The sequence below is a fragment of the Rhinatrema bivittatum genome, chromosome 15 (genome assembly GCF_901001135.1).
Source record: "Rhinatrema bivittatum chromosome 15, aRhiBiv1.1, whole genome shotgun sequence".
NCBI lineage: Eukaryota > Metazoa > Chordata > Amphibia > Gymnophiona > Rhinatrematidae > Rhinatrema > Rhinatrema bivittatum.
Window position 1 is genome coordinate 19172760 of NC_042629.1, and position 21985 is coordinate 19194744.

Genomic DNA, 21985 nt, shown 5'->3' on the forward strand with positions numbered 1-21985 from the left:
CCAGGCTCAGGCTTTCCAAGGAGAAGAAAAACGGACACAGCCCCCGCTCAATCCAGCGGAGCCAATCAGGAGCCCGAAAAGGGGGGGGCAGCCGCCTGAGCCCGGCCCCAGGTGACCCGGAAGCGCGATGAGCTCGGCCGCCACCTGAGGAGGAGGCAAGAGCCGGGGGCCGGGCTAGCAGGGCGCGTCAGCCCTGGGTGGTGGTTTCTGCCTGTGCGGCTGTCCCGGGAGGCGCGCGCTGTGAGGTGCACACAGATGTAGTCGCGAGCGCACCTGACGTCAAAGTCGTGAGAGAACTGTTAAGCGCGCGCACAATATCTGGCCTCGAGACTACATTCAGTTCATATTGCCTGCTTTTGGAGCACAAGGTACTGACATGAATTGGAGGAGGAGGCGGAGTCCAGTGGTTAGCAGAGTGAGTTAAAACTGGTATGCCTTGTGACCTTGGCCAAAACACTTCAGCCTCCATTGTGGCAGGTCACAAACAGGCCCTCTGGGGCAGGGAATTCCCAGTGCACCTGGTTGTAACACACTTTGAGCTCAGACTTGTAAACACAAGTAAGTAAATAAAAAATAAAATTCCGAATTGGGTTTAAATATTAGATGAGCTGAAACCTATTGAAATTCCTCAGAGGCCTTTATTGACTGAGGGGTAGATTTTCAAAGGGTTACGCGCGTAACCCCCGAAAACCTACCCTTGCGCGCGCTGAGCCTGACGAAATAAGGTAGGTGGGGATTTAGGTAGGGCTGGGGGGTGGGTTAGATAGGGGAAGGGAGGGAAAGGTGGGGGGGACAAAAAAAAAAGTTCCCTCCAAGGCCGCTCTGATTTCGGAGCGGCCTTGGAGGGAACGGGGAAAGCCATCGGGCCTTCCCTGGGCTCGGCGTGCACGTGTGCACCCCCTTGCGCGTGCCGGCCCCAGATTTTATAACATGCGCACGGCAGCGTGCATGTTATAAAATTGGGTGTACATTTGTGCGTGCCAAGTGGCGCGCACAAATGTACCCCACATGCGTAACTTTTAAAATTGGCCCTTGTATTCCTCCCCAGCCCTATTGCAGCACCTCCTTCTCTTTTCCTCAGCTCGTACCCAGCATGCTATGATCCCCTGCACCACCCCCACTTCAGCCTCCCCTCAGTACTCCTTTCCCACTCCCCCCCCCCCCCAACTGGCCCACCACACTTTGTTCCCCCCCAACAGCCTGACCCCAGCATACTGTTCTCCCTCAATGACCTGGCTGCACTGTTCCCTTCCCCTCTCACTGACCCCTAATCTCACCCCAGCCCCCTCTGATCCCTTCAGTGACCTGACCCTAACACACACTGCCCCCTTTCCAAGCCTAATCCCAGCACATTCTACCCCCCTCTCTCCAGCTCAAGCCAAACACATTCTGTTCCCACCTCCCCAGCTCAGCCTCAGAAAATTGCCCCAGTGCAGATCAACTCTAGCACACTCCAATCTGTCTTCCACAGCTTAACTGCACCACACTCTGCCCACCCAACTGGCCCAGCCTCAGCACATCCTGGACCTCCTTCCCAACATGAACTGAGTACTCCCTGCCCCTTCTCCAGCTTGACTCCAGCACAATTTGACCCTCCTCCAATAAGATAAAATGAAAGAAAAAATGCAACACATACACACACACACAATCCCCTTAGATCCATTCTACTGGATTTTGCGGTACTTTCTGCAGTCACGGAATCACAGGAGTCCTGCCTATAGGCAACTGGGAGGGGTGGGACTGGAGCAGTCACTGCAGTCAGCATGTGAGGGGAAACTGGAGGGCAGGGGCAGGAACAAACAGCTCAGCCTGAAGCTGTGATGCCAGGACTTGGGGGTTCAGCTGAGGGTAAAGGAGCACATGTTAGGGACCTGTGATGTAAAGAGAGCTGGCTACATGCCTGGAGGGGGAGAAAGGATAGGATAGAAAGTGACAGTGTGGATAAGTGGGTGGGAGAGATAAAGCTGATACACCTGCTAATCAAGAGTAATCAGGGTGACCAAAACAGAAAAGTTCCTAGGTGTGGCCCATTTGCTGCAATAGTAATTTGCAGAGCCTATACTGCCTCTTGCAGTAGTCAGCGTTATGTTGTTACACTCCCCCCCCCCCCTGCCCAAAACTCGTGACAAATCTGTGTTCTTCCATAACTTGCCCTTTGTTTCTGTGGATCACTTGCTGGATTCTTCCCTGAGGAATGATCACACGGTCAAGAGGGAAATCCTTTTGCTTCCCTCTGAAAAAGGCTGATGCAGATGCAGGATTCTGGGGGCTGCAGTGTCCCTGTGCCATGCACTGCTCATTGCTCAATGTTACTTCCACATCCAAAATTCCAGCGTGATAAAGGAGGGAGGGGCTTACTTCCCCCTTCTCCCTCCCTTTTCCTCTGTCTTTTCCATTTCTCCTCTTCCAAGTTCCAAACCGATGTTTAAAACATAAGAACTTGCTATAATGAGTCAGACCAAAGGTCCATCAAGCCCAGTATCCTGTTTCCACCAGTGGCCAATCCAGGTCACAAGTACCTGGCAGGATCCCAAGGGGTAGATAGATTCCAAGCTCCTTCTCCCAGGGATAAGAAGTGGATTTCTGCAACTCTACGTTACTAATGATTAATGGTCTTTTCCTCCAGGAACTTGTCCAAACCTTTTTAATATGCAGCTACACTAATAGCTTTCATCACATCTTCCGGCAATGAATTCCAGAGTTTAATTATGTGTTGAGTAAAAAAATATTTTCTCTTATTAGTTTTAAATGTATTACCAAGTAACTTCATTATGTGTCCCCTTTGTACTTTTCGAAAGAGTAAACAACTGATTACGATTTACTCATTCTGTTCCACTCATTATTTTGTAAACTTCTAGCATATCTCCCCTTCGCCGTCTCCAAGCTGAAGAGTCCTAACCTCTTTAGCCTTTCTTCAGAGGTGAATTGTTCCATCCCCTTTATCATTTTGGCTGCCCTTCTCTGTACCTTTTCTAATTCTGCTGTATCTTTCTTGAGATGTGGTGAGCAGAACTGAACAAAATACTCAAGATGAGGTTTCACCATAGAGCGATACAGAGGCATTATGATATTCTCTGTTTTATTCTCTATTCCCTTCCTAATAAACCCTAGCATTCTATTTGCTTTCTTGGCAGCTGCTGCACACTGAGCAGAAGATTTCAACATATTATCAATGATGATGCCTAGATCCTTTTCCTGAATGGTGACTCCTAATGTAAAACCTAGCATTGTGTTGCCATAATTTGGGTTAATCCTCCCTAAGTGCATCACTTTGCACTTGTCCACGTTAAATTTCTTTTTCCATTTGCATGCCCAGTCTCCCAGTTTTCTCATAATCCTCTTATGATTTAACAGTTTGGAATAATTTTGTGTCATCCGCAAATTTGACCACCTCACTTGCTGTTCCCATTTCCAGGTCGTTTATAAATATATTAAAAAGCAGTGGTCCCAGAAAAGATCCCTGGTGCACTTCTCTATTCACCTTTTTCCATTGGGAACATCTTTTTCATATACCATTTAGTGTTACTCTCTATTTTCTTTCTTTTAACCAATTGGCAATCCACACTGCCCCCTATCCCATGACTTTCTAATTTCCTGTGGACAGAGGAGTGCTAAGGGGGGAGGGGGGAGGAGAGCAGTTCACCCAGTGACGACAAGGAGGGGGGTGCCAGGTGACTGTTCGACCAATCAACCTCTTGTCATCACCTGGGAATATGAAACATTTCAGCCAGGAGCAGCGGGCCGGCAGGGAGCAGGCCTGGAGCAGCACACCCGGGGAGGTGGCGGGCTGGCAGCAGCAGGAGAGGCTGCGGGCTGCCGGTGGAGACTAACCAGTCAGAAGTCCGCGGCCTCTCCTGCTGCTGTATGGCCCACCAATCTTCCTCCCTCCCCAAGCAGGAAGATCGGTGGGCCATATGACCCAAAGATAGCAGGAGGGCCATGATTGAGCTCATCCTGCCACAGCCATAAGTGAGAGCCTGTTTGTGTGTGTATGTGTGTGTGTCTGTGTGAGAGATTAGATTATTAATGTAATCTAATAGAAGAGTGAGTGTGTGTGTGTGTGTGTGTGTGTGTGCCTGTATGTATATAAATGAGAGGGTGCCTGTGGGTGCATTATGTGTGAGAGGGTGCCTGTGTCCGGGGGTAGGGGTGAGAGAGAGGAACCGTGTATGTGTGAGAGAGAGATGGAGGAAATGTGTGTGTCCGTCTCTTTCACACACACACATACACACACTCAAGCACCCTCTATCTCTCACCAAATGTGTTATGTATGTGAGAGACAAAGGGAACATATTTTGTTTGTGTTTGTGTTTGTGTGTATGTATGTGTACCCCCAGTTCACAACAGTCTCAGGGTGACAGGTATACTTATTAGTTTTAATTACTGGGTGTTATTTGATGTTTGCTGTGTTGAAATGTTTTATCAATGTTTAGAACATTTTTAAAAATTTGTACAGGAGCTTCTAATTATTGAATATTATTCTATTCATCAGCTGTTTTGAAATGTATATTTTTAGTAAGGTTTTACTATTCTGATTAATTTATATTTCTTGATTATATTGTTTTGAGGAATAGTAATTTTCTATTTTTCCTTTGTTGCACTGCATACAGAATCTGTCTTTGGTTTCCAGTTCAGTTTTTGTCTGCATGTGTCCATGAGAGAGAGAGAGATAGAGGAGGCATGTGAGTGTGTGTGCATTAGTGTGTGAGAGAGATGGAGGAAGCATGTGTGTGTGTGAGAGAGAGATGGAGGAAGCATGTCTGTGTGTGTGAGGGAGGTTCAGAAAATGTGTGTGTATGAGAGAGAGGGAGCATATTGTGAGTGTGTGAATGCATGCATGCCCCTAGTCTACAACAATCTTAGAATGACAGATATGGAGAGCGGGAGACTTTTATAATCATTATTAGTTTTAATTATTGGGTGTTATTTGATGTGTCTGCTGTGCTGAAATATTTTATCAATGTTTAGGAAATTTTTAAAAGTTTGTATAGGAGCTTCTAATTATCTACTAGATAAATGAAGCTTGACCGATGTGCCGCAAATGCGCAGTAGAGAGCAACTCTACCGCGCATGTGTGGGCAGCACGTCGGTCAGAGCTTGCCTGTAACAAAAATGGTGCGGCGAGGAGCAGTAGCGGCGGCAACACGCGTGAGGGAGGGAGGGACCTCCCCCGGAGATCTTCCGTCTGCGCCATCCGAAGGGGTTGTGAATGAGCTGAGTGAGGGGAGGGAGGAGAGGGAGGAGAGAGTGCCTGAGGGGAGGGGGAGTGAGGGGAGGGGAAGAGAGTGGGGGGTGGGAGGAGAGAGTGGGGGTGGGAGGAGGGAGGAGAGAGTGAGGGGGAGGGGAGGGCGGAGGAGAGAGTTGGGGGAGGTGGGAAGGAGACTAGAGGGGGAGGGAGAATGAGGGGGAGGGGGAGAATGAGGGGTAAGGAAATGGACTGAAAAAAAATGTTAATGTAGCCCATTGTTACGGGCTTAATGGCTAGTTAAATAATATTCTATTCATCAGCTGAATTGAAATGTATATTTTTTTTAGTATGGTTTTACTATTCTGATTGATTTATATTTCTTGATTGTATTGCTTTGAGGAATAGAGATTTTCTGCTTTTCCATTGTTGCACTACACAATGGTTTGTGGTTTCCTGTTTTTGTCTGCATGTGTGAGTGAGAGAGAGATAGAGGAAATATGTGTGTTAATGTGTGAGAGAGTGTTAATGTGTGTGTGTGTGTTAATGTGTGTGAGAGACACAGAGGAAGTGTATGTGTGACAGAGGTACACAGTGTGTGTGTGTCTTTCACACACACACATGCACCCTCTGTCTCTCACTAAGCATGTATGTGTGTGTATGAGAGAGAGGGAGCATATTTTGTGTGTGTGTGTGTGTGTATGCATGCATGCATGTCCCAGTCTTCAACAATCTTAGGATGACAGATATGGAGAGCAGGAGATTTTTAAAATCATTATTAGTTTTATTTATTGGGTGTTATTTGATGTGTCTGCTGTTTTGAAATATGATATCAATAAAATTATATAGTTGGGGGTGGGGGGTGGTGGTGCAAAAGAAGTATCTACCCCAGGTGCCAAATACTCTAGGTACGCCTCTGCCTAAGAAGTCTCTCATGAGAGACTTTGTCAAATGCTTTCTAGAAATCCAGACACCCTGTATCAACTGGTTCACCTTTATCCACGTGTTTATTTACGCCCTCAAAAAAATGTAGCAAATTTGTGAGGCAAGACTTCCCTTGGCTAAATCCATGTTGGCTCTTTCACATTAAACTATGCTTATCTAAATGTTCAGCAATTTTGTTCTTTATGGTAGTTTCTACCGTTTTGCCTGGGACAGACGTCAGACTCACTGGTCTGTAGTTTCCTGGATCACTCCTGGATCCCTTTTTAAAAATTGGCGTTACATTGGCAACCTTCCAGTCTTAAGTACAGATTCAGAGATAATATCAATAGAAAATAGATGGAAACAAGCAAAGAAGTATTAGAAGTGCTTGATAGAAATCATGCAACCTCTACAAATCTGTACAGCTAGTGAAGAGAGCTTCTCTGTGTGCCAAATTTTGATCGTAATATGGTACTACCCATGGAATTCTTTAGTGAATTTTGGAAACCTCTCTAGTCATCCCTGAGAAAATTATGAATATCTTAAACCCTTTATTAAGCTCCAAAAAAGTTTCTTACTAGGCTTAAAATGGAAGCTTAACCTAAAGGTAATATTTATGCCATCAAGGTTTACCAATTTGAAGCATGCTGAAATTGTTGTTTTAGATCTGATTTACCAAGTTGTTTTCCTGTAGACGGAGAATGGGGTGGTGCCCTTCGTGTCATATGTTAAACAGCTTGACAAAGCATTTAAAGCACTGGAGAGCACAAACTGAATCAAGACATATAATGAAATATTTCCATGGCTGTTTTATTGGTCTTAGGACCAAAAGGCAGCATATATAAATAATTTTAAATAAATAGATAAATTGTCCATTGTTTTGTTTATGTGCCAGGTGAATTTATGGGGTTCTTGCTGACCTTTGCCATGACATCACTTTGCCATGGAATTGGTCAGTAAATGAGAACCATAATTTGCAATTATTCTCCCATTTGCAAGCCTGAAACAGGAAGCACCTCGTTGCCCTCCCCTCACCCCATCATAGCAAAAGCCCTGTTCCTGGTTAATGAGTCCTTGAGGCCAATGTACTGAGATGTGTTAAAATTCACGCAAATGTTGTGATGTCAGTGCTTAGATTTTTACTGGGACTGTTCTGGAAACAAGCCCAGTAGAAATCGTATACACTGAAGTTTCGTAGGGACAACGCTGCAAAGAAGGTGTCTATGCTTCACTGAGGCACTTGTATCCTTTTTGCGAAAACCAGCCTGTGAACATAGCAGATAAGCTTCTTTGCAGTAAAACTTTTCAGAGGGATAGCCACGTTAGTCTGCAGTAGCAGAAATGAGAAGGGGCGAGTGGAACCTTATAGACTAACCAATTTTTTGAGGCACAAACTGTCGAGGACAGAGTCCACTTCATCCTTAAGATGCCACCTGCCTCTTGAGCTTCTTTGCATGACCATCACAGCAGCCCACTGCCCTTGAATTAGCATGAAATTTCACAAGAGCCAATTTACAATCCTAAGTTTACAGCATGCAAAGCCAAAATAATTTGCAGTCCTCTTCGCCCATAGAGAAAAGGAAACTTGTGCGCCTAAAGCCCAATTTAGGAGTTCAAGGGTAGATTTTTTTATGACTAATTAGCACCTTAGTAGGTTGGCCTTCTTGTTAAAAATGTCTTGCATACGTTTGTAATCTACTCAGCTTTTGGAAGCTTGGGCTTCTCATGTCTGAAGGGCTCAGCTATTTTCTGTTACTGTGTCTGTGGGATGTTGAAGGGTAAGCTTTTTCTGTGTAAAATGTGTATTCATCCCAGAGAGTAAATACTTTTTAGAAGATCATAAAAGAAAAAAGTTGCACAAAAGTGTTAATGACCATATGTGTAATGTCAGGCCTTCTTGATCGTAATTAGTGTGCAGAACATGTTGTAACTAAGCAGAAGAGAACAATGTAATTAATTACAAATGTTTAATTTATTAGGGCAGTATTCAAAAGCCCTTAATTGTTCCATAAATTATTCCTCCATTTTTATATTATGCTCTGTAACAGTGATTAATGCACGGCCTCAGCTTTAGGCTTGGTACATTAAGTTACTGTATGGTGTTCTGCTTTTTCTTTGTGTCTTTTGGCTTAGGGATTCTTTATCCTTCAAGAACCTGAGGAGCAAAGCATTGCGGTTGCCACCTTAGTCCATTTGAATACTTAGAAATAAGGGTCAATGAACAAGTGTAGGTGAGACCTTTTTATTGGACTAACTCAATATATATGTGGCAGCTGTGCCCCCCGTGTCAGGTCAGCGACTGAGAGGCTGGGCAGTGCAGTCAGTGGAAACGATGGTGCCAAACTGTTGACTGGACCATCATAATTTTAGAGCAGGGAATGCTGCTTTTTGCGCCCCTATGGAAACTGGGGGGCTGCTGGATAATCCTCCATGTGCTATAATCATGAGTCATTCTTAGTGCTTTTCTTCTGTGATCAATGGATGGATATCAATTTCATAGCACCATGTGCACGTATCTGCTTGTGCTATAATAACTGAAATGTGCACAGGGAATTTTCACCAGGAATTATGGCTTCAAAGATCTTTCCACAGATGTCAGAAGATAACCATCACTTTTTAACCCATCATTAACTACATGCATGGTTCCTCTCTGATTTAATATTCCAGTCTTTTTAAGATGTGTGCTCACAATATCATGGTTGTATTGCACTTGTGTGTCTTTGTCTAGTTTCCTATTTTTACAGAAAACTGGGTTATATCGCTCTTTAATGAACTTTCATATTGCCCCTGACGAAGGAAGGCATTCATCTTTCTGAAACATTGCAATGTCGGGTTAAAAAGTGATGGTTAGTACCTTCTGACATCTGTGGAAAGTTCTTTGAAGCCATAATTCCTGGTGAAAATTCCTGGTGCAAATTTCATTTATTATAGCACAAGCAGGTACGTGCACATGGTGCTATGAAATTGATATCCATCCATTGATCACACAAGAAAACTATGAATGAGCACTAAGAATGACTCATGATTAAAACTAATAGCACATGGGGGATTAACCAGCAGCCCCCCCCCCCCCCCCAGGTTTCCATAAAGGCGCATAAAGCACCGTTTCAAGTGTTGGTCCCTGTGCTAAAATTATGATGGTCATTCTATCATTTTCTAATTATATGAGATCTGTTATTAAACATCTATAGTGGTCACGAAGTTAGATCTTCATAATGTTGTTTCATATTATTCTTACACTTCTGGGTTTTTTTTATATTTTAAACTGTTCACTGGAACATGGAGAGAATGAGTCTGGATTTTTTGGACTAACAGTTTACTGGGACTAGCTTCTTGTGCTCACTCCATGTGGCCAGTGAAGAACATAGTCCCTGATAAACTGTTGTTAGTCCAATAATAAGGTGTCACCTACAGCATATTTGTTGACCCATATTTGTCCTGTCCCTGATGAGAGATGCAGTACACCTTGTAATAACCTGGACAAGAATAAGTTGTGTTGCTATTTGCTAAGGCTTTAATATGCATAAAGATCTCAGCATGCCAAGAAACTATTTTTAGCAATTAGAGAAATGAATAACACATACAGTCATCAGGTGGCAAAGTGCAGATGATTTTGTTATAAAAATGTACCCGTGTTAACCGCTTAGGTTTGAATTCTTTTTTTTTTTTTTGCTTTGTCAGACTAGTCTGGTTTGTCTGGGGACATTTAACAGCATGTGTCAAATGTTACCTTGAAAGTAATCATCTTTCGTGACATTTTATTTTCTTGGTACTATGTTAGAATGCAAACCTTAAAAAAAAAAAAAAATCAGGGGCAGGAGCAATCTCCCCTGCTCGCCTGATGCTGCTTTGTAGTTGCCAGGCTAGGAGAGCAGTAGGACCCGGGGGCATCCTTCAGCCACCAATCGAAGCCCCTGCATGGAGCTATTTGTATGCAACGCTGCCTGCTCTGCCCATTGAGTCGTACAAGATAACCGGGGGTCTGAATTCTCTTCCGAAGAAAGGATTGCATATCCAGGCAGGGGGTCCCGGATCCGGAGGAAGGACCTGCTCTAGGACGGCGGCGGTGTGCAGCTCTGTCGGCGTGCAGGAGGGGGTTTGGAAAGTTGCATGGTCCCTGCCCGAGGCACACCCCCCCGGAGGCTGGGGATGCGAGCCAATTCACGAGGGTAAGTCCCCCGCGCCGGGCAGGAACACGCGTTCGCTGCCACCCTGCTTGCAAAAGAGGAGGGGAGACAGCAAGTCACCCCCACGGGGAAGCCAGGTTCAACAAGTTTCTTTGCGGAGAGCAGAAAACTGGCATGCACTGGGGGTCTCGGGGGGACGATCTTTATTCCGAGAATGTGGCTTTGTAACCCTGCTCGCTTTAGAGTGCAGTGCAGCAGGGCGTTTCAGCGGAACTCGTGGAGGCGGCTGTTTGGCTTCCCACGGCTGCCCTGCACCAAACTTTGGGCTTTCTGGTGGCGGCGGCGGCTCACCTCTTTCCTGTCATCCTGCGCGTCTACCGGCAGCTCAGGCGTGAGAGCTCGCCAAGTACCGGGAGTTGCTCTGCTGGGGCTGCCCCCGTGCTCCTTCCGATGGGGGGAAAGTGGAGCCTCCTGGGGAAGGTGCTGGGGGCAGAAGTTGGGCACTGTTTTCTGGCAGGCGAAGTCCCAGGGCTGCGTGGAGCAGTTACACACATTAGAAATCCTAGATTTGCTGTCCTCCCCTCTCTCCTCCCCTCTCCCTCCCCTTTCTCTCTCTCTCTCTTTCTCTGCAGCTGCTGCAGTGCTGGAAAAAAAAAAGGGATTTCTAGGAACCTCCTTATCTTGTCTCTTCACGGTGTCATACTTTCTCTTTTGCTATTATTATTTAGGTTTACTTTTTTCTTCTTCTTCTTCTAACACTTAACGTTTTCACACTTAAAATTAAAAAAAAAGTCTTTTCTTAGGGTCATATCTGCCCATCTTTAAATGGCACCTAGCCAGCATCTACTTTTCAGTTGCTCATGTTCCCATCCATGCATGTGTCAGGGTAAGAGCACCACCCAAGCAGGTTCAGAGCGACAGGAAGAGCTTTCAGAAACTTTAAAAGCTGATATCTTCTCAGCCATGGAATACAAATCAGGACAAATAAAAAAAAAAATAGGGGGGGGGGGAGGGATTTTGTTTGTTTCACTGCCAAATTTATTGCCGGAGATCATTTGCTGCCATTACAAGCGACATTGATTTCAGGATGCAAAGGGCAGAATTTTCTGAGCCTGAGTGAGGGCATCCAGGCCCTGAATAATGAATGTGTGCACAATTGAAAATTCGTGCATACAGAGAGCAAGAAGAGAAAAAGGGCCGGCCTACTAGACTGTCCCAGAGACAGATAACTTGCAAAGTCCTCGGGGACTGCCATGTCCGACATTTGCTTATTTCATCTTGGGGGCAGGGGGACATAATTAAAAATAATAAAAATAAATATATTCCTATTATTGAGCTCTGGATGTGGTGGCTTATAGCAGGACCAAAGAGCAGAGCCATATGGTACAGATATATCTAAGAACCTAATAGGTGAATTTCCAAAGGCGATATGCGTGCAAATATACATCATAGCAACTTAAAGAGCCATTTACCTGTGATAAGTGCACTTAACTTGAGGAAAAGCTATTGACATGGCATATATTAGCCATTTTCAAAAGCCCACTTACTGGAGAAAAGTGCATTTATGTTTGCGAAATCCAGTTTTAATCATGTATCCCAGTTTTACAAGTTAGAACTGACTAGCTTCAGTTATCAAGGAGTGTAACACCAATAATATTTCAGGAAATAGTGCATTATGTTCTGTCCTACAGGAGGATGCTGGAGGGTAGGAATTCTTACAATTATTTTATTTTGCAGCGGTGCATTATTTTAAGTCCCCCAATTTTTCCCTGATCTTTGCAGTATGGCGTCTGGTCAGGAGTGCCTGGCTGGCTGCAAGGGAGGGGGACGGGGGCCGCTAACATTTCCCGTCAGGTGTAATTATGAAGCATGGATTTCTTTTTTTAATAAGCTAATAAGCTTCAAAGGAAGAGTGTAAATTGGTCTGGAACAACACTTTCAATATTGTTATTAAATGAGGGAAGGCTCTTTTCTCACATTCTTTGCCTTGGGTAATCATCCACAGTTGACTCAAATTAACAATTGATGAGGGTCACTAGGTCAAGAGTGTTACCATGAAACTTGATTTTGGTAATTAGGAACCCTGTTCACTAAACATCTTTGTCATCACAATACCACTGCTCTCTCTCTAGTGAACGAAACCTTGTGTTGTGGTGGCAGCGATGGGGTGGGGGGGGGGGGATTATTGTTGTTTACAAAATTTGGTGAATTGACATTTTCTTTAATTCAGTTTCGGTGGGCGCTACATTTCTCGTTATTTACTTACATGATGCCATTTCCATGTATTCTGGAGGGGCGCAGCACGCCCAGGCCTTATTTCAGCTAGGCGCAGGAGGACACTCGTTTGGGATGTCGAATAACTTCCTGTAATGAAGCAGGCACCCTTGTAACAGTCCTCTGTATCCACAGCCTGGCATGCTGCTGATGCCTGCCTGGTGCTTTTTTTTTTTTTTTTTTATGAGACAGTTCAGATTTCCTATTTGTACTGACGTTAATATTTAAATCCATATTATTTGAATTTATTTATCTAGGTAATTATAACATTTGTTAAAAAAAAAATTAAGTTAGTTATGTGAAAATTTTCCTTTACTATTATTATTTAGATTTTTGTATTCTGTTTTTTGGCACATCAAAGTGGATTACATTCAGGTATTGTAGGTATTTCCCTATCCCCACAGGGCTCACAATCTAATTTTGTACCTGAGGCAACGGAGGGTAAAGTGACTTGCCCAAGGTCAAAAGGAGCAACAGCAGGACTCGAACCATGCATTAAGCTTCAGACTTTCAAGATTACTGAGATCTATTCCTCAAGCAATCAGCTAGAAATGAAACTCAGGTTCCTTATATTGGGGAAGAGAGTATGGTTTATGAAGTAATTTAAGACAGATGAGGTGTGGAGCAGCCAAGCTGATGTCAGTTGCTCATTTTTTTAGAATTATGGAGGTAGATTTTCAGACACATCTATGTAAATTAGCCAGATTATCCAGCTAAATTATACCTGTTCTATGGCAGGTCTAATTTATCCAGTTAGCTTAACTGGATAAATCCAAATATTTGTTGCAATTCTGCTTGTGAGACTAGCTCACAAGCAGCCTCTTACCTTTCCTGTAGCACAGTCAGGAGGCCGTCCCTGCCACTGCTTCTGCCAGCCTTCCGACGCCGAAGTCCCCATGCGGCCTGGAGGCCACCAACACCAGCCTTTTCATGGCTTGGAGGCCGCCACCAGTTTCGCCACTTCCCGCGGCCTGGAGGCCACCGTCGAGCGCCGCCCTCGTCTCTCTTCGTGGCCATGAGGCTGCCATCATTCTTCGCGGCTCAGCCGCCATCATCCAGGCCTTCTATATGGCCTGGGAGCTGCCATCATCCTCTTCTTGCGGCCTGGAGGCCACCGCCACCGAACACTGCCGTCTCTTTGCGGCTAAGCCGCCACTGAAGCCTTCCTCTTCAGTGGCCTGGAGGCCACCCTGAAGTTCTTCTCCACATGGCCAGGAGGCCGCCGTTGTATGGGTCCTCTTCCTCGGCCAGGAGGCCGCTCCAGAGCTCCTCTTCATGCGGCAGGAAGCCACCATCAATCTGCACTCTTCGCGGCAGGGAGCCACCATCGTCAAGGCCTTGCTTCCTCCTTCCCTGCAGGACGTTGCTGTCCCTGGTCCTGCCTCCTTAGGTGTGAGGCCGCGCCTCCTGTCTTCATTTACAGGGCCTGTCCTTCTGGCTACTCCTTGTGATGTCATCGAGGTGTTTCCTCTTCGGCCCTACAAAAGGGCTCAGCCTTCAGTCAGTCTGCATCTTTGCAAGGAGTTGGTCATGGAATCAGACCTCTCCTGGATCTTCGGTTCCAGCTCTTCATTCCAGGAGTTCTCCGTGATCCCTCTTCACTTCTTCAAGGCATTGTGTTCTTCACTGGACCTCCTTGTCTTCATCCATGGTTCTTGAACCTTCGTCTTCATTCCATGTTCTGATCTCTCGACAGATCCCATCCTCCTGTCTTCAGATGTCCTGATGTCTTCGTGTCTCCAGAGCTCTAGATGTCTTTCCGTCTTCAGATTCCTGATGACTCTGTGTCTCCATGTCCTGACATCTCCCTATCTCTGGATGTCCTGATGTCCCCTTGTCTTCAGATGTCCAGATGTCTCAGCCTTCTGATGTCTTCATCCGTCATTTCCAGTCATCCCTGTGGTCGTCCTCTCTAGAATTCCCCTGATGTCCAAATATCTTCTCTTCTTCAGATGTCCTGATGTCTTTGTGTCTCCAGAGCTCTAGATGTCTTCTCATCTTCAGATTCCTGATGACTCCGTGTCTCCATGTCCTGACGTCTCTCTATCTCTGGATGTCCTGACGTTCCCTTGTCTTCGGATGTCCAGACGTCTTTGTCTCCTGATGTCTTCATCCGTCATGTTCCAGTCATCCCTGTGGACCTCCTCTCTAGAAATCCTCTGATATCCAGATGCCATGGATGTCCTGATGTCCTGAGGTACCAGTGTCCTTTCGTATCCGATGTCCTACATTCCAACCCTTATGTGCTAAGTCTCACTTCTGATGTCCTTTGTCAGGTTCCGATCCTGAAGTACCATCAGTCCTCAAGCTCCAGGTTCAGTTTGCTCGCCACGGTCCTCGTCTTCAGCTGACCTTACTGGGAGTAAATCCATTCCTATCTGGAGTCCATTTACGGTGGCTGGAACCCTCTTCCGGCAGGATCCGTCTTCGAGCACTGCCCGGATTCCTCCCAGTTCCTGAGCCTCTGTTTTCGTCTGAGTATCCTGAGTCCTTATCCTCGCCTGAGTCTTCCCACGTTCCAAGTCCTCATTAGAGTATCTGGATCCTCGCTGACACTCTCTAGAATCCACCTTTGATCTTCATCTACATCTGAGCATCATATGTCTGAGTTCCAAGCCACTTCATGTCTTCGTTTCGTCTGAGTTCCAAGCTACCTTTGTCCTCGTCTCATCTGAGTTCCAAGTTTCCAAGTGTTCTCGTCTCGTCCGAGATCCAAGTTCCTCATGTGCTTGTCTAGCTTGAGTTCCTAGTTTCCTCACATCCTTGTCTTGTCTGAGTCTCCAAATAACAGATGTCCTCACCTTGTCTGAATCTCCAAGTGTCCTTGTCTTGTCTCAGTTCCAAGCTCCACATGTCTTTGACTCATCTGAGCCTCTGAGCTTCCTCGTCTTGTTCAAGTCTTCAGCCTAGTCCAAGGCCGAGGTCCCATCTTGTTCCAAGCTCCAGTACCATCACCTGTCCTCAACCTCTGTCCGTCCTGCCACATCTGCCGCTACCCAGTTGCAGGTCTGAAAGGGCTATCGAGTGGCTTGAAGGCTACCCCAGAGACCAGCATTGTGTTGCTGGGTCTCTACCGATGCGTGCAGGTTTGGCGGAGGTTAGGGTGGTGGTCAGTCTGCTCCTCCCATGCTTGGATATGTCGTGCCTGCCGCAGTGCTTCCTCGGAGCTCCTCTCTTCAGTCGCGTCGTGGTCCAAGGGCACACATCTCCCCGGAATCGGGAGTGCTCCCTAGCGCTCCCTCCCACAGATTCCAACAATATTGGCATTATCCAGCTAAGTTAACTAAGTAGTACCACCCTGATCTGCCCATTGCTTGCCACAAGATATCCAGCTATCTACTTAACCGGATAAGTGGCAACCATTGACGGTTGCTGGATATTTAGTGATCACCACTTAACCAGATAAGTCGCTTTAAATATCAACCTCATGGTGATAATGCCTAGACTGCATTCTGAATAGGTAATATTTGGAATATGTTTTGTCTACTGGAACAGAAATCTTCTCTCTAATTAGGCCTGTGTCCAGTTCTCATATTTATCTGCATACATTTGCATTTTCACAGTCTTCTTCCCCTCTGTGATTATGTAATTTCCTTCTTGGATTGCTGCTCTCTTGTCTTCCCTATGTGGTCTTTGACCACACAAATACTCTATAAGTGCCGTAGTGTGGCTCTGGCTTTGTTTCTGTTACGTTTGGTGGTCCATAGGCTAACCCCATGAACTGCCGCCCTCACCTGTTGGGCTGGGCCTCGGTTGTGACAAGATGCCCTCGCGGCAGGATGTCACTCTCATCTGTGTCAGGCCCCACTCCTCTTCATGGCAAGACACCACTGGCTTACCTGTCAGCAGGACCCCACCAACTTTCTGCCACGATGCCTCCCCCTAGGTGTATGTGTGGCCAATGCTGCCAGATTTAATGAGTCCATGGTGGGAAAAGCCCAGCAGCGTAGGTGATAGCCTCATGCAGCCAGGCCTATAAAAGGCCCTTCAGACCTTCATTTCCTTGCTTCTGCAACAGGTCTCCTTGCTCCAGTAGCAGTGCGTTGTTAGGAGTGTGGGCCTTCGGATCCTGTTGCGAGTTGCGGAGGCGCAGTTGCTTCTCAAGGGGGATATTGAGACCTTAGATCATGGCGTGGCTCAGGGAGGAGCCCCAAGACACACCGCGAGAGGTGAGCAGGTACCAGCATGGGCAGAGCAGGAGCAAGGCTGGACTGAAGAAAGGCAAGGAATAACTGGAACAAGAGCAAGGCAGGCTCAGCCCTCCACTGGACCTACACGCACCAGTGAGACCCAGCAACGCAATGCTGGTCTCGAGAGTAGCCCTCCGGCCATTCAATATCCCTTTCAGACCCACCACTTGGGAATGACGAGGGCATGAGGCCAGATGGAGGCTGAGTGCAGGAACAAGAAAACTCAGACGAAGACTCAGGATATTCAGAAGACTCAGATGTAGACTCAGGATACTCGGAGGACTCAGATATAGACTTGAATACTTGGAGTACTCAGACAAGGATTCAGGTTGCTCAGAAGACTCAGACAAGGATTCAGGTTGCTCAGAAGACTCAGACAAGGATTCAGGTTACTAGGAGGTCTCAGGCGAGGATTCAGGAGAAAGTATTGGGTGAGAGCTGCATCGCAGTGCGCCCTACACAGCAACCCATGGCTGGTCGTGGACCACACCGAAAGCGAAGCAGACTCCAGATGAGGCAATGGAACTTGAAGCCCAGGACATGACGAAGATTCATGAGAGGCCTGCACCAGCTGCCCGTGGCTGGTTGCGGACCACGCTGAAGCGGAGCAGGTTCTGGCAGAGTCTTAGGCATGGACGAATGCAGGCACAAGGAACTCCGAAGACCGGGATGGGATTCAAGACTCAGGATACTCAGAAGCTAGGCATTAAAAACAGGAGTCTTCCAGAGGCTTGCACTGCTGATGAGAAGAAGGCCTTGTACCACAAGGTGCCATACACAGCCCCCCATGGGCTGGTCACGGACCACAACGGTGACATGCCAGGAAAGGTGAACTGACGAAGGACCTGGGAACTGGATGAAGAGCTGAAAGTGAGATGGACGTAGTCAAGACATGGACATCGGACATCAGGAACATGGTACTACAGGACATCAGGACATCTGGTCACAGAACATCTGGACATCAGGTCACCAGGAGAACTGGACATCTGAAACATCAGGAACATGAGACAAGCAACAAGGGAGCTCCAACGAGGGATGAGACCAGTAACATCAAGGTGAAGAAGTTCAGAAACATGAAGAACTAGGAACAAAGATCCATCAAGGCACAGGAAGACCATGGAGGACCTGAATTAGGAAGAAAACCACAGATGCTGTGAAGACCAGATTCGAAGGCCCTGAGGCACTGAGGCTGGCCCCTTTTATAGGGCTTTTCCCGCTGCTGGCCCTTTAAGAGAGCAGGAGAGGCTTCTGCCCGTGCCTATAGGACGTCGAGAGGAAGACTGCATCGGTGGCGTTCCTGCCGCATGGGAGGCCAGGAGGACAGCGACTTCCCTGCCGCTCAAGTGGGAGCACTGAGAGGAGAGGATCACCTTGCTGGTGGCTGAAAGGAATCAGTAAGTTTTTGCTTGGGACATAGTCTTTTTTAAAAGTATTGGGGCAAAGTTAACTATTTGGTAATATTATTTAGTGTGTTTGTGCTTTTAATAGTCAGTAAGGCAGTGAATAAACAAGTTAGACTGTATTTTTAAATAGTCAGTCAATAAGGCAGCTAGTAAGCAGTAGGGTAGTGTGTTTATTTTTAAAAGTCTGTAAGGCAGCTAGTAAGCAAAACTGAGTGTTTGTATTTAAAAAAAAAAACCCACAAAAAAAAAAAACCACCCCAAAAAGAAGCCAGAAGCTAGAAATAAGCTAGGAGCAGTGAATACCTAAGTAAAAAGGTTGAAAAGTTCAGCTCAGTTACTCACCTTGGAAAGGTGTTGAGGTAGTGTGATTTGGTTTGAATAGGTACCAACATTTGTTAATCAAGAGAGCAGTGAGTCACTCTGGCTGACTAACTGAAGTTAGACTGTTTGTAAGGAAGAGGGATTCAGTTTTGTTAGGAACTGGGGAACCTTTTGGGGAAGGGGGAGTCTCTTCTGAAGGGGTGGGCTCCACATTAACCAGGGTAGAACCAGACTGCTGGCACTAACCTTTAAAAAGGAGATAGAGCAGCTTTTAAACTAGAACAAAGGGGAAAGCCAACAGTCACTCAGCAGTGCATGGTTCGGAGAGAGGTATCTTCAAAGGATACTAATGATGCATTAGAATTAGGGCATCCCGACAGTGAGGTTCCAATAATAAGAAAAGTAGTCCAAGTGCCTGTAACTAAAAAATCACCTGAGCTAAAAGATTCAAACTTATCCCTTTGTGGGTGGGAGACGGTGGATTGACATTAGTAGGCACTTTATTTATGATACCTTTCTCCTTATTTACATATATTGATTACTTGTTTTTAACATATTTGGGAATACAATTTCCCTCTCCATATTATATCATTTATATATTGGGAGAGGAGGCTTGACTTCTGTGTTGTGATTGGTAAAGCAGTGAATGATGACATAGACTTAATTGGCATCTCAGAGACATGGTGGAAGGAGGATAACCAATGGGACAGTGCTATACCGGGGTACAAATTATATCACAATGAGAGAGTGGAGCATCCGGGAGGCGGTGTGGCGCTTTATGTCCTGGATGGCATAGAGTCCAACAGGATAAACATCCTGCATGTGACTAAATGCAAAATTGAATCTTTATGGGTAGAAATCCCTTGTGTGTCGGGGAAGACTATAGTAATAGGAGTATACTACCGTCCACCTGGTCAAGATGTTGAGACGGACAGTGAAATGCTAAGAGAAATTTGGGAAGCTAACCAAATTGGTAGTGTGGTAATAATGGGAGACTTCAATTACCCCAATATTGACTGGGTAAATGTATCATCGGGACACACTAGAGAGATAACGTTCCTGGATGGAATAAATGATAGCTTTATGGAGCAATTGGTTCAGGAACCGACGAGAGAGGGAGCAATTTTAGATCTAATTCTCAGTGGAGCACATGACTTGGTGAGAGAGGTAACGGTGGTGGGGCCACTTGGCAATAGTGATCATAATATGATCAAATTTGAATTAATGACTGGAAGAGGAACAGTATGCAAATCCACAGCTCTCGTGCTAAACTTTCAAAAGGGAAACTTTGATTAAATGAGAAAAATTGTTAGAAAAAGACTGAAAGGAGCAGCTACAAAAGTAAAAAATGTCCAAGAGACGTGGTCATTGTTAAAAACTACTATTCTAGAAGTACAGCCCAGATGTATTCCACACATTAAGAAAGGTGGAAAGAAGGCTAAATGATTACCGGCATGGTTAAAAGGGGAGGTGAAAGAAGCTATTTTAGTCAAAAGATCTTCATTCAAAAATTGGAAGAAGGATCCAACAGAAGAAAATTAGGATAATGCATAAACGTTGGCAAGTTAAATGTAAGACATTGATAAGACAAGCTAAGAGAGAATTTGAAAAGAAGTTGGCCGTAGAGGCAAAAACTCATACTAAAAGCTTTTATAAATATATCCAAAGCAGAAAGCCTGTGAGGGAGTCAGTTGGACAGTTAGATGATCGAGGGGTTAAAGGGGCACTTAGAGAAGATAAGGCCATCGCGGAAAGATTAAATGATTTCTTTGCTTCGGTGTTTACTGAAGAGGATGTTGGGGAGGTACCCATACTGGAGAAGGTTTTCATGGGTAATGATTCAGATGGACTGAATCAAATCACGGTGAACCTAGAAGATGTGGTAGACCTGATTGACAAACTGAAGAGTAGTAAATCACCTGGACCGGATGGTATACACCCCAGAGTTCTGAAGGAACTAAAAAATGAAATCTCAGACTTATTAGTAAAAATTTGTAACCTATCATTAAAATCATCCATTGTACCGGAAGACTGGAGGATAGCTAATGTAACCCCAATATTTAAAAAGGGCTCCAGGGGCAATCTGGGAAACTACAGACCAGTTAGCCTGATAACCTTTCCTTTCTCTTCCTTCTCAGCCAAGTTCTTATTACCCTGTTATATGTAACTGCCTTTTCAACACCATTGTTATAGTTATGTTTACTATGCACCCCTGTTTTATGTGAACCAGCACGATGTGACTTCTGTCTCGAATGCCGGTATATAAAAATCTGAAATAAATAAATAAATAAATGTCAGTGCCAGGAAAAATAGTGGAAAGTGTTCTAAACATCAAAATCACAGAACATATAGAAAGACATGGTTTAATGGAACAAAATCAGCATGGCTTTACCCAAGGCAAGTCTTGCCTCAAAATTCTGCTTCACTTTTTTGAAGAAGTTAATAAACATGTGGATAAAGGTGAACCTGTAGATGGATTTTCAGAAGGCATTTGACAAAGTTCCTCCTGAGAGGCTTCTAGGAAAAGTAAAAAGTCATAGGATAGGTGGCGATGTCCTTTCGTGGATTGCAAACTGGCTAAAAGACAGAAAACAGAGAGTAGGATTAAATGGACAGTTTTCTCAGTGGAAGGGAGTGGGCAGTTGAGTGCCTCAGGGACCTGTATTGGGACCCTTACTTTTCAATATATTTATAAATGATCTGGAAAGAAATACAACGAGTGAGATAATCAAATTTGCAGATGATACAAAATTGTTCAGAGTAGTTAAATCACAAGCAGATTGTGATAAATTGCAGGAAAACCTTGTGAGACTGGAAAATTGGGCATCAAAATGGCAGATGAAATTTAATGTGGATAAGAGCAAGGTGATGCATATAGGGAAAATAGCCCATTCTATAGTTACACAATGTTAGGTTCCACATTAGATGCTACAACCCAAGAAAAAGATCTAGGCGTCATAGTGGATAACACATTGAAATCGTCGGTTCAGTGTGCTGCGGCAGTCAAAAAAGCAAACAGAATGTTGGGAATTATTAGAAAGGGAATGGTGAATAAAATGGAAAATGTCATAATGCCTCTGTATCGCTCCATGGTGAGACCGCACCTTGAATACTGTGTAAAATTCTGGTTGCCGCATCTCAAAAAAGCTATAATTGCGATGGAGAAGGTACAGGGAAGAGCTACTAAAATGATAAGGGGAATGGAACAGCTCCCCTATGAGGAAAGACTAAATAGGTTAGGACTTTTCAGCTTGGAGAAGAGACGGCTGAGGGGGGATATGATAGAGGTGTTTAAAATCATGAGAGGTCTAGAACGGGTAGATGTGAATCGGTTATTTACTCTTTCGGATAATAGAAAGACTAGGGGGCACTCCATGAAGTTAGCATGTGGCACACTTAAAACTAATTGGAGAAAGTTCTTTTATACTCAACACACAATTAAACTCTGGAATTTGTTGCCAGAGGATGTGGTTAGTGCAGTTAGTATAGCTGTGTTTAAAAAAGGATTGGATAAGTCCTTGGAAGAGAAGTCCATTACCTGCTATTAATTAAGTTGACTTA

The 21985-nt window shown here is 45.1% G+C and overlaps 1 protein-coding gene across 4 annotated transcripts in view; it reads left to right on the forward strand.

Moving 5' to 3' along the window:
• The first annotated feature begins 230 nt into the window (after positions 1-230).
• Positions 231-21985, forward strand: part of ROBO1 (roundabout guidance receptor 1) — a 1172418-nt gene continuing 1150663 nt past the window's right edge. For 2 of the 4 annotated variants that reach the window (XM_029577783.1, XM_029577787.1), the window contains exon 1: positions 9983-10278. The gene's annotated coding sequence lies outside the window, so the exon portion shown is untranslated. Of the gene's footprint in view, positions 369-404; positions 559-9982; positions 10279-21985 lie in introns of those variants that run through there. The other 2 variants (XM_029577784.1, XM_029577785.1) reach the window with 2 other exon arrangements.